Below are 13,175 nucleotides of genomic sequence, written 5' to 3'. Positions count from 1 at the left end.
AAGTCAGGGGAAAATAGACACAAAATTAATAGCTGAATCTGTATTCAGACATGATAATCATAATTTGATATTTTTGACTGAAGTCAACTATCTTCAGCCTATGCAATTTCACAGGCAGAAACTCTGTTTATATAACAGTAAATAGAACTACAAATTAAAAAACACACATCTTAAATGGATGTTATAAAAGGTTCTGAAAGTTCACTAAGTCCAAGCCAGTAAAATTTTTCAGCTGCTTTTTGAAACAACTGAAGCAAATAAGCAACTGTTCTGGTAGATTACAATCACTATTGGAACACATCTTTCATTTTGATCCCTATGAATTGACTACTTAGCACATTATTTAAATATAGGATTATCACTGAATATACTAATGAGTATTTCCCAGTGGATACTCTGAAGGCTGCATATAGCTGCAAAGCTTTTTACAAAATGATCTGGCACTCCAATTCCAAAATTAATTTACAAATAACCAAATTGCGGAGGTAAAATTTCCTAGTGATTATCAATAAAACCAAAGGAAAAGGGCATGTCAGCCTTTGTTATACACAAAGAAAGATGAACATTTAGCAACAAATAAAAGAAATTGCAACAGCAATCTCAGGTGGCATATAAATTTAATAAATTATCATTATCTTCACCTTCATCATCATCTGCCATGTTTTTAGCTTCAATTTTATGTATATTTAATCTATAGGATCCTTTTTTTCCCTCTTTCACTTTCCAATACTAAAAGTTATTTTCTAGTGCAAAGTTCTCCAAAGTCTCAATATTTATACATATTTGAATTGTAAACTAGTCTATGAAATCTCACAAAAAGCAGAATTTAAAGTCATTTTTTTTAAAAAAAATCAACAGAAGCTATAAAGTGAAGGGATACAGGTATGATGGCAAAATTATCCTGTTAACCCCAGGGTATTTTGTTGGATACAATAGAGAGGCTTCTGTATTGTTGTCTATTCTATGCTTGGATCTTCTATGGGTAAACTAATGACCTCACATCCAGGGATTATCAGTCTGGATAATTCATTCAGAATTTACCACTATAGAGTTAAAGAGCATTACTCAAGAGAAGGCAGCCAAGTCTGAAATAATAGATGCATTAAAGGGCATTGTCAGTGCTGTGGGGTTAAGCTAACACAGCACATTCCAGGATTAGCTCTGACTGTAGCTATTTGCTCTAAGTTTTCATAATGGTAATTCAACTTCATTTTAATAAATAAAAGCAACAATGACAAAATAAGACTTAAACAAAAGATTTGCATTTCTTTTCTTATTTGAAACCGAATACTTATAAGAAGTTATGTTATCCTTAGATGACATCAGTGGCTTATTTTATTCCTGTATATTGCAGGAATAAAAATAGAAGTCACTAAGCTGTCTAGGGCTCTAGGCAAAAAAAGAAAAAAATGCTGGGTGGAAATCTAATGCTGTAGTTCTATGTGTATTTACTAGAGGAATAAGCTAAACTGATCTCAAATGGGATTTTCTTCTGAGTAAGAATGCATATGACTGCATATACACGATAACATTGCTTTTTTTTTGTGGGTGTGAAACAGCACTGTGGATTTATTGACACTGACTTTAAAACTCTCACTCCCCAGCCACAAGAAATCACTGAAATTGCATTTCTCTGAGGAGGTCCCAATATCTCAATGAAATGTCAGCACTCCCAGCATTCTTTCTGAGAATGCTGACTGCAACATTTGCATATCTGTAGTGTACATTTGCTCTTTTTATTTACAGCACAACTCAAATAGAAAATGGTGATTTTTTAATGCATTCAGCTTGCACCAACCTCAGCTAAGTATGTTAAGGTCTTACTGATTTGGATTGTAATGTTACTTAGCTGCTTAAACTCTTCCTGAAAATTATCCAAAATTGAAATTGTAACTATTCTCAAGGTTGTGTTTTTATTTGGGGGGACTTTCTTCATGAGTTGTTTTGCAATTAATGTTTTGTGCAAAACAACTAAATGTTACTTGATTTAATCAGTGGGTTTAGTACACTCTTTTGAAGCTTGATGTATTTGAAAAATAATAAAAATATTTGGTTATTGCTACTTCAAGTATAACTTCAGTAGGACTCATAGTTTGACTAGGAGAGAAATTTCATGTTGATTATCAGCTCTACAGACATTTTCTTCTTTTAATTTAATTAAGTAAGTATAGATGTTGGGAAGATGAATTGGTTGTTAACTGCACAAACAATTAAGTCAAGTGTGTTCTTGATTTGGGATGTTGTTAAGAGAAGCCACTTAACTATTCCCTCATTTCTCCTATTTAAAATCATACCTGATGTATAAGAGATGATTATCAACTCTACAAAACTTTCTTTTAAAATTTATTTAACTAAATGTAGACGTTGGGAAGATGAATAGATTGTTAGTTGTGCAAATACCCCGGTCAGGTGTGTTCCTGGGTTGAGATGTTGGAAGAGAATAGTTTCTTAGCTATTACCTCATTTCCCCTTTCAAGAATATACTTGATTTGTATATTCATGCTCTATAATAGAGATGGTAATCAGGGACTATTGAATATAAAAGTAAAAAATTAACCTCTGTATTGAGAATGTATAGATATATGCATAAAAATTTAACATTGCACTCTCAAACATAATGTGCAAAAACAATATATTTGGTTGTACATTCTTTGGAAATCTTTTATTATTGGAAATAATAAATAAATAATAAATAATAAAGCAAAGTGAATCATGATTAATAGGTAGGTATTTCTGGGATAAATGTCATGGGAGAAAGGCTTAGATTTTTTTTCTTTGTAGACATCAGCATGTGCAAAAAATAAAAGAGAATGTCCTTTACTCTGAACCATGTGAAAATATAGCCAATATTAGTGCATAGACTGATAAAATAATTATATTTCAAAATATAATGATAGTAAGAATTTAATAATGGTGGCTATCAGTTTTTATTATTTAAAACAGCATAAATAATTATTAATCAACTGTCTGGTCTGAAAGTAGACTATTGTTCAGTACAGTTTTAAATTATTGATTTAATCACCTGTTTTAATGTTTTTCAACCTGTTTTTTCAATCTGTTAATACTGTTACATAACAGTTTTTTAATTTAGAATATTTGGTTGCTTTGAGAAAGCTCACCTCAAAAGATAGCACAAATATATTCTAAAATAAAATGAGGAATGACACTTTAATGATTGCAAGAAAGTTACTATAGGGAGCACAGATGTATTCTGAGAATGAGACACCTCAAAGAAAACAATACTTGGAATCTTCAATTGTTCTGATTAACTCAATTTTATTTTACATCACGCTAATGACAATCATGAGAAAACTAAAACTGGATCGCAAAGCATAGGCCAAGAGAGGTTTATTAATCAGTGACATGTGTATATAAGCCCCTTTATTATTTGCTTGATTTATATCATGTCTTTTTACCAGGAACTCCCCATTTTCATTAATAAGAAAAGCTCTGTGATGTAGGTTAGGCTGAAAGAGTCCAATTGGCTCAGTGTTAACCAATAAACGTGACTGATGGTAAACTTAAAGCCCGGTCTCACCAGTCTCCTCCAATATCTTAATTACCACACCACACTGGCTCTTTTAATGTCTTATTTATTATTTTAATAAATACTCATCCACTGACAGAGGACATGGTTTTTGCCTGGGGGAAAAGTGTAAAGAAGCATATTATACTGCCAACTATTTGAGAATATTTTGTATGTGTAAAAAAAAGTATTTGAGCTGCATATGTGTGTTGATACACTTGTAATGTCCACTGTTCACTATTTTCTGGATTACTGTAGCTTTTGAAATGAATTCAAGATTAAACCCTTACAATTATCTATAAGAATAAAAGTTACCATTGGAAAATACTTTCCTGGTATGCATGTTGTTGTGAAAAGTTTCCAAGAACAAGTGCCATAGCAGATTTTTGCTTATCATGTATAAGAGTATTGCTTTTACATTTTTAGAAAATAGATGTTACTATTTTCCTGCAGTATAAGTGTTTTGGATTATTTGAAAAGTGCTGTTACTGCATATTTTAATGTTTTTTCTTGATATGACTCATGCAGCAAACATAACAACAACAAAAAAGTACACCCTCCTCCAAGTTTTCCTGAATTTCAAATAACCATACCCAACCAACATAACTAGCAAATGGGTACAAAGGTTGTAGAGCAAAGCATAAACCACTCCAAAATGAGACTTGTCTCAAAGAAGAGATCCCACACATAAATTCTACACTAAAATGAGCAAAAATATAAACCCAGAAACTGGACTGCTAAGATTTCACATTAAAATCTGTCAAATGTTGCTGAATTACATTACCTGCCTATCATACTTAACAGAGACTTGCCACCAAGGCTGTGCATTTGGCTGACTTCAGCAGATTGGGGCATGAAACCTCTCCCTAACCCAATCCGCCTAACATTCATAGCTTCAGACTTTATTATCTCTACTAGCTGTCTGCTGACAGAATGACTTACTCAACAGGTCTCACCTTTGACTAGTTCAGATTCATTGGCAGACTAAGAAAGACAAATTACTTTAGAACTTGAAGAATGTCTTTGTCTTTGCTATTTGGCAAATAAATATTACTTCTTTTTTTTGCTTTTCATCATTTAAGTATTTTACAAATATTAACAAAGATTCAGAACGATCTTTGGAGGCACGTCTTTTTTCTACTGAAATCAGGAAGTCAATTTAAAAAAAAGTAATATAAATTAATTTTGCAGGTGTTATCTACTTGCAATACTTGTAATCTGATTGCTGATTTAAACATACCATTAACTTGTAATTTTATAGAATATGCTGCTTTTCCAAAATCCATCTATATGTCTTTAAGACAAAAGCACTTGGTTCCATAAGTGAAATTATTCAACTATTGTGACTGTTTTTTCTATAAAAAACAAACTCTAAAACCAATCTGTGTGAGAATTATAAAACAGTAAAAAAATCCAAATGAATGATTGAGAAAACTGACATATTTTCTTTTCAAATAACCTTTCATGTAACTTTCTTCTTAAAATATGAGAATCAATAAACCATGCAAAATGGAGACTGAAAAACTGCCAACTATTGTCTCCATCCAGGGTTCCCTTGGAAAGTCAAATTTCTGCTACCTGAGTCTCCCCATTCACTATTAAACAAAGTTCCTGTTTGGATTACCGTATGTTAATATTAGACTCTCATGATGTAAAAACACTCTTTAATATTAATAGTGTAGGGTGGATTAGTCACCAGACTCTACAGTTTACATGCTGTATTTTGCAGACTGAAGTCACTTCCATTAAGAATAAAAACTTTTTTGTTAGGATCCAGAGCTGACAAGAACTTAATGATTCAAAACCAGGTTTTAGTAGGTTAGTAAGGAATAACGTATTAATGTGCCACAATATGCTGGATGTGTATTTGTAGGAGACTAAATCAAATTGTTGAAGGTTAAGTTATGAAGCAAAAGTGATGAAACTTGCTCTGAGATAGCCTAGCTGCTAAAAAATGTGGTTTTCAGCACTCATAAATTGTGGATATGCAACTTAAAAATATGCTAAAGAAATAATTTACTCACTGCCTTTTCAACTGCATATTGGATATTACATGTGTAGATTTTATTCTCAAGCAAGTTAACATTCTAGAAGTTCATCAAGCATTGTCTGCATTGCTGTTTTACTACTATCATGTCTTTAAATGAAATGCCATGTCTTCAAAAAGCATCTTATAATAATGCCTATGCTAATGGTGTGCAAACAGTATAATACACACTATTTACCATGTTTTCTATCTCATCATCCAATTTGAAAAATCTTTATGCTTTCTTTAACTCAAAACCTAAACCTTAAAAAATTGTTAATGTCAATAGGCAAGAAAATTGCCTATTATGTTGATCTGGATACTGGACTTGGAAAGTCCCTGACCATCCTCATTCAGCCACAATGTTTGCTAAATACTTTGGAAATTGTCTCCAGCTCTAACTTGCCTAATAGGTTAGATATTTATAAAATAAACGTTCAGGCAAAAGAGTTTATGTATGCCACTTTTCTTGAAAAAGACAGAATATAAATCTACCAAATAAGCAAAAATAAATAGTCCATCATTGGTGACAAGGCAGATATTATTCACATTATATACCATTATATACTATCAGGTTCTTTTTTAAGAGATACCAAACTTGTGATTTTCTAACAAAATATTGCATCCTATTACAGAACTGACCTCTTTTTCATCCAACTTCACTATTTCATTTCTTAGTGTGATTTTTGCTTTATATTTTAACTTAATTTTCTTCAGATAATTAAAAAAGTAATATGTTTAAAAATTCTAAGACACATGACAGTTATATAATATTTCTAAATTTCTTCTAACAATGTATTGGAAGAAATACTAAAGATTTCTGAGATAATGAAGAGGATATTTCTTGTTTATTTTCTCAATACATGTAGTCCTCAACTTACAACCACAATTGAGCCCAAACTTTGCATTACTAAGTGAATTTTGCCCCATTTTATTACCTTTCTTGCCACAATTGGAGCAGTGGGCTGATGCCTCCTTAAGTAACACCAGCTGCCTGCAATTAGTGCAGGTTCGCATCCCACCAGGCTCAAGGTTGACTCAGCCTTCCATCCTTCCGAGGTAGGTAAAATGAGGACCCAGATTGTTGGGGGCAATAAGCTGACTTTGTAATAATGCCGCTTGGGGTGTGTGTGAAAGCCCTAACAAGCAGGCATATACATAGAATGAAGGCTACTGCTAAGCTTGTAAGCCGCCCTGAGTCTTCGGAGAAGGGCGGGATATAAATGTAATAAAAAAAAAAAAAAAAAAAAAACAATTGTTTAGTAAATTATTGAAATCGTTAAGTTAGTAACAAAGTTGTTAAGTGAATCTGGCTTCCCCATTGACTTTGCTTGTCAGAAGGTTACAAAAAATGTGAAAAAAATGAAAAAATGAATATATTACCACGATTGTTGTTTTTGTTCTTAACAATACCAATAAGATTGGAAAAGAAATATTTCGAGGGGCTTAATAAAATAATTCTGAAGTATACTTGGCAGGGAAAAAAAGGCAAAGATTAATGTAAAAATGTTACAAGATGCAAGACTCAGAGGTGGGTTTGGTCTACCTAATTGGGAATTATATTATCAGGCTGCAGCACTATCATGGATGAGAGAATGGATCTTATTGAGGAACATGAGATTGTTGACATTAGAGGGACATGATTTGCAGTTGGGGTGGCACACTTTTATTTGCTATGGGAAAAATAGAATACATAGCTATTTCCAGAGACATTATATAAGGAATTCTTTATTGGTGGTTTGGGAGAAAATAAAGAGAAAACATTATTTGAAGATTCCAAATTGGCTCTCAACTATGGAAGCGCTAGTATGGGAAATATAAGATATCAAGACTTACTAACAGACACGGGGGAGCTGAAAACCAAACAATAATTACAGGAACAAGGAATAAAGATGGATTGGTACATGAGAATGCAAATACAATCTAGATATGAAAAAGATGTTAAAATAGATGGTTTTAATTTGGGGACAACAGAGTTAGATGGAATACTCACGAGAACTGAAGAAAAATGGATTTTAAAAAATGTATAGTTAATTACTACATACAAAATTAGAGGAGGAACAAGTGAAAGAGTCAATGATAAAATGGACAAGAAATTTTGGATATACGATTGAATTAGATAGATGGCAGCAATTATGGGAAAGAAACTATAAACTGACAATGGCCACAGTGTATAAAGAAAATATGTACAAAATGTTTTATAGATGGCACATGTCTCCAGAAAGATTAGCTAAAATCTTTAGCTAAGGATAGATCTATGAAATGCTGGAAATGCCATCAAAAACCAGGTTCTTTTTATCATATGTGGTGGACGTGTGTAGAAGCTAAAACTTATTGGAATATAATTAGAACATGGATAGAAAATATGATACAACAATGTATAGAACTAAGACCAGAAACATTCCTGTAGGGTATTTTACCAGAGAAATATAGCAAAGAGAAAACATATTTGATTATTCATATAACCACCGCAACTAGGATTGTGTTTGCACAAAATTGGAAAGCACTGAAAGCCCCCCCAGAGGGAGAGATGATCGGGAAAATATTGGAATGTGCGGAAATGAACAAACTAACAATGATAATTAAAGATATGACAGAGTCAGAGTATTATGAAATTTGGGGAAAATTTTATGATTGGGTAAAAAGAGAATATGGTTAAAAGATAGCTAACACTAGTTTAGATGGAAGAAAAAGGAGGAGATAAGAAGGGAGACCCAGGTGACACTGTATTGGATAACCAGAGCTAGTATAAATATTTATAGAAGTATATACCGAGAAGTCAGATTTATAGAAGTATTAACGTAATAGAAAATTAATGTTATTATACCTAATATAGATATTGAAAATCTAGGGAGAGGAGTTGCTCAGACATTACCCCTGAATTGTATCTGAAGAGGAATGAGAGGGAAGAAAGGAAAGGAGAGAGGGAAAAGAGTAGAGGAGGGGGGAAGAAAGTAGGAAGGTTGGAGGAGAAGAGGAGAAGTGGGGAGAAATGGGAGGGGAGCGGTGAAGGAAAGAGAAGAGAGGAATAAGAGGAAAGTAGGGAAGTAGGGAAGAAAGAGAAGAAAGGGAGAAAGAAGGTAAAGAGGGAAGAGAGAGAAGGAGTGTGGATACAGTAAAAGGGGAAATGGATGAGCAACACCAAAATTTATGTGTATGTATTTATGTTATTAAGAGTATCTGATAGATAAGAATGTAAAAAGAATGTATGTTAATACTTTATAAAATATTACGGTATATTTGTTGATATGTATGGGGGAAGAGTTGGAAAAAATAAAAATAAAAAACTTTAAGACACACACACACAAAAAAAGGTCACAAAAAATGACCACATGATCTTAGGATGCTGAACCATCATAAATATGAGTCAATTGACAAGCATTCACATTTTGATAAAATGACCATGGGGATGCTGATATGGTTGTAAGTGTGCAAAATAGTCATGTCACTTTTTTCAGTGCCACTGTAACTTTGAACAGTCCCTAAATGAATGATTATGTCCAGAACTTTTGTAGTTTTCCTATGCTTAGCACTATAGAAGTATGATGATCCTTTTTTTTTAAACTATCCAAAAGTGAAAAACTAATTGAAATTCCTGAATACAACCATAGGTAGCCACTTAATTTCTTTTAGCCATTGAGTATATAGTGCTTATTACTTCCTATTATTTAATTTACATCCCAATCAGTTGTCTTCCTTATCTGCATCTGCACAATAGGCCTTTGAGTTTGCACTGATATGCAGGTTTGTTGATATTTGTCTAGTCTCCAAGCAGAAAAAGCTGTTGTCAGCATGGAAATTCCCCATTGAAGAAAGGAAGAATACTCTTGTGGTTGTAACATCTGTTAAATAGCCCTGATTTCTTTTCTGTAGGTGTTGCCTATTTGAATTTACACTTCTTTTAAAATAAATAAACAAACCATTTATTGCTGTGTTTTCAGAATGCTGAGCAGTTATCTCTAAATAATGACCCTGTGAAATGAGAAGCATATAAATTTGATAAATAATCTTGCTTCCAAGAGTTAAGAATAGTAGAGTACAATAAGACATCCCTGTTTCATTCAAATAGTTTCAGGTGCTAATATTGTGAATCTAGGTAGGTATCCATCTGTATGATTGCCATGGGTTTAGTGTTTATTCCTGTGGAATACTTGCTTGCATGACTACATGCTGATCTCAAACATTCTTGGGCCATTTTTTCAGGAAGCCCACTTTTAAGAGAGCTAATTGCAAAAATAAAAATAAATTAGGAGTGTGTGCAGGCATTGTACACAGTCTTAATTTATTGCCATTTTGTGCCTAAATATGGATGGTGCAACAATTTAAGGTTTTTCATCCAATACTATATTCAATACTACTACTTCACTGTTTGGAATAAAGGCTAATGAGATCAGACAAACGTTTGTGACACAACAGCCTTCTTCCTAAACCTATACTGAATGCTGGTTCTCTAACACTGGATGAGGGAACCTGGTGCCTGATATTTTGTCCCAATTCATTATATTCCTAACTTGCAGGGCAAATAATAAAGGAATGCAAGAGTCCAGAACATCTGGAGGGCACCAATTTGCCCTTCACTATTTTACACTATCATTTTACAATCAAACATAGCTCCTATTTAAAGAATATTTTGTATTGATGAAAGTATCTCTAATTTCACCATTTTAAATTTGTGTTTAGGTTTTTAAAATGCCCGACAGTTTTTTTTAAAAAGGCATTGCATTTATTACTCCAGCAATGATGGCTTTAAATAATAATTATTGCCTAGTTTTCTGAAGTAATATCGCAACTATTTCTAGCACTCCAATCCTTCTGATTTTTTCCTTTTTTCAGGGAAGTGAAGTCTTATACCTCAAGCACAATACTGCAGACTACTTTTCAAAACTGTTCAAATGGCAAAAAAATGCCTTGCTGGGAGCTATTTCATGGATTGGAAGCCATTTGGCAAGCCAAAGCCCTAAGCCTTGCAATATGTGAAATTAGTTGCGCAGTTTGTTCCACAGAATAGATTCTCTTTTTATCCTTAAAAGATGATCCAAACATTTTAAATATAATAAGCTAGCAAGCATTCTTGAAAAAAATTAAAATATCAACTTAATTTCCAGCAGAATATGAATCTATAGTTTTTCCTTGGTACATGGTTAGAACACTTGCTATTAGCTTTTGCCTGCTGATTCCCAACATCTGACAAGAATTTACAACAGATGGAAATGATTCTATGCTGAACAGCACACCCTTCATGTTCTCCAGTCTGCAGACTTAATAACAAACATACCAAATCTGCTTAAACAATAGCCTTGGAAAGGGTAGATGGGTATAGTCTCAGCCTTTTTGTGGGCCTGCAATAATGGAAAAGACACTAGATCTTCACTGCTGCCATGAACATCATGGTTTTATGTCAACCCACATTACAGTCTAATTCCAGATATTCTGCACTATGAGGCACAAAAAAAGGGGTAAGGCACCTATCTTTTCTTCTATTTTATCCAATTTAAAGTAGTACAATGGAAGCTTTTTTGCACAGCATGTTAGAAATAGTGACAGAAAATAGTGATAATCTGGCATAGAAGATAAAACAAATGTTAATCAAAAGATAGTTACATGTTTATCAACACAGGAATTTATTCTATAACAAAAATGCTATCACTACTAAATACATGCAAATATACTAATACTTAAAGCAGCTTTTCTGATTCTCAAATCAACCAAGTCATTTAAAAAATGGTGGAGCAACAACATTTGGCCTATTCATAGAAAAAGCCATGTTCATACACACAGCAGCTAGACAGTCTGAGCTAATCACTACTTTTCAGCTCAATATCCATTAATCAGACTAAAAAAAAGAATAAAACCATGACCTCAGGTCTGACACTTTTAAATGTCATCAACCAAATAAGTGTTGGAGCTGTTCTGCATCTTTTGGTATCTGGTATTAAGCAAGAAAGGCCAAATTAATTATTAGGGAGGTACACTAGACAGAATGGTATGAACATTGTTATTTAAAAAGTTCATTTTCCCCTCTGTTATGTGGGGAAGTAAATAAGTTTTCTCATTCTTCCTCTTAAATCAATTTTAGGAATTCCATCAAGTTTTATGTGTTTTTTGCCTCAAAAACAGGAAAAAAAACTGTGGCCACTTAAATTTACAAGTCAGACTCTAGGATATGCAAGACCATAGGGCTACAAATACTCCACATCCGATTTACAGTATTGTAAGTGCTGAGTGTGCTTAATATACTAAGTGTGTATTTATTATTTCTTTTCTTCGAGAGTTCACTTAGCTGGATTTATATATCACATCAAGCTATAACACAATGTTTGGGTTTACCTAAGCCTGTTGTGTGAACCTAGCCATTTTCATTTATTCTTCAAACAATGGCTTATTATGATACATACATTATTACTGAAGACAAGTTCTTGTATTCCTCTCTAGTTCTCAAAGTAGGAATGGGGGAGTTGGAGGAAGAATACTTTCTCCAATTATGTTGTGCTACTTTAACACTAAAGTTGCAAAGATCATAGAGCTGCCAGCTTTCTTTCACAGAAGTCATGTTCTTCCTTCTCACTGACCTGATCTTTCAGTTCTCCCCAGAACCTCTAAGAATTTGAAAAACAGGTACACTAGAAAGCAAGGAGAATTAATGCTCATTCACTTTTCCTTGTAAAAGCAACTTGTCTGCCATTACTATCTTCTCCTATCCTCTATCCTTACGATGGTAGCAACCTGTATGCCATCACAACTGTCATATAGGTACCCAACAGGTAACCACACTGTCAGAAATGAAGTAAAGAAGACAGAGAAATTCAAAATTGTCTAACCCGCCATTACTGAACTGACTCTATCCTATAGTCCTTCTTAGCGAATGACTATGCTGCATCTTCAGTCTTTTTCTCACAGAGGCATCAGACACACACATATTTTTCTCTTCTACTGTTCCTCACTCAGTATACCCTATGGAAATAAGACAATAAAAAACAACCCTAAAATAATTAAAGTGGGGTGCAGGTATAAATTAGCTAAATGAGCCATTCAGTTTTAATGCAAACTCACTCCCAAGAGCAAGTTCCTGAAATAATCTACACAATTTGTTTTGACGGCAATTCTTCACAAAATGCAGAACTTTGTAAAGCTAAATTGCAGAGTAAAGCTTAATAACTCTTACACAGTATTATGAATCAGTTAATATTCTCCAGAAATGTTGAGCCACATTATTTTCTTGCATTTAATCAAAAGCAAGAAAGAATTCGTTTTCAGAAAAAAACAAACCGAATGTCAGGCACAGTGGCAAGAAATAAGGGAAAATAAAATCATTATCACTTTATTAATATAACATGACTTAATTGCAGTTTTTCAACTGTTAGATGTATAATAACAATTTTTATACATTGGCAAACCTATTTCTATTGTTTTTCTGATTGCCTGGTCATATATTACATAGGTAAATGGCCAAGCCTGGGCCTGATGCCCAGACATTTTGAGGAGTCACACTATGAAACAATCCAGCCTTTGTTGAATGCTGCAGTCTGCTAGCAGAATTCTTCAAAATGAAATCATTCTGTTGGTTTACCAAACTTGTTAGAGTCATGCTGAACTTCAACAAAATAAATTCTTTTGGAGGCAGAC

At 33.3% G+C, this 13,175-nt stretch overlaps 1 protein-coding gene across 2 annotated transcripts in view; it reads right to left on the bottom strand.

The window, feature by feature from the left end:
* CWC27 (CWC27 spliceosome associated cyclophilin) overlaps nucleotides 1-13,175 on the bottom strand; it is a 138,136-nt gene that overhangs the window by 48,151 nt on the left and 76,810 nt on the right. The window lies entirely within an intron of this gene.

The sequence above is a fragment of the Vipera berus genome (assembly GCF_964194415.1).
Source record: "Vipera berus genome assembly, chromosome: 2".
Taxonomy (NCBI): Eukaryota; Metazoa; Chordata; class Lepidosauria; order Squamata; family Viperidae; genus Vipera; species Vipera berus.
Note: the sequence above shows the minus strand (reverse complement) of the source record. Positions and strands in the feature narration are given on the sequence as shown.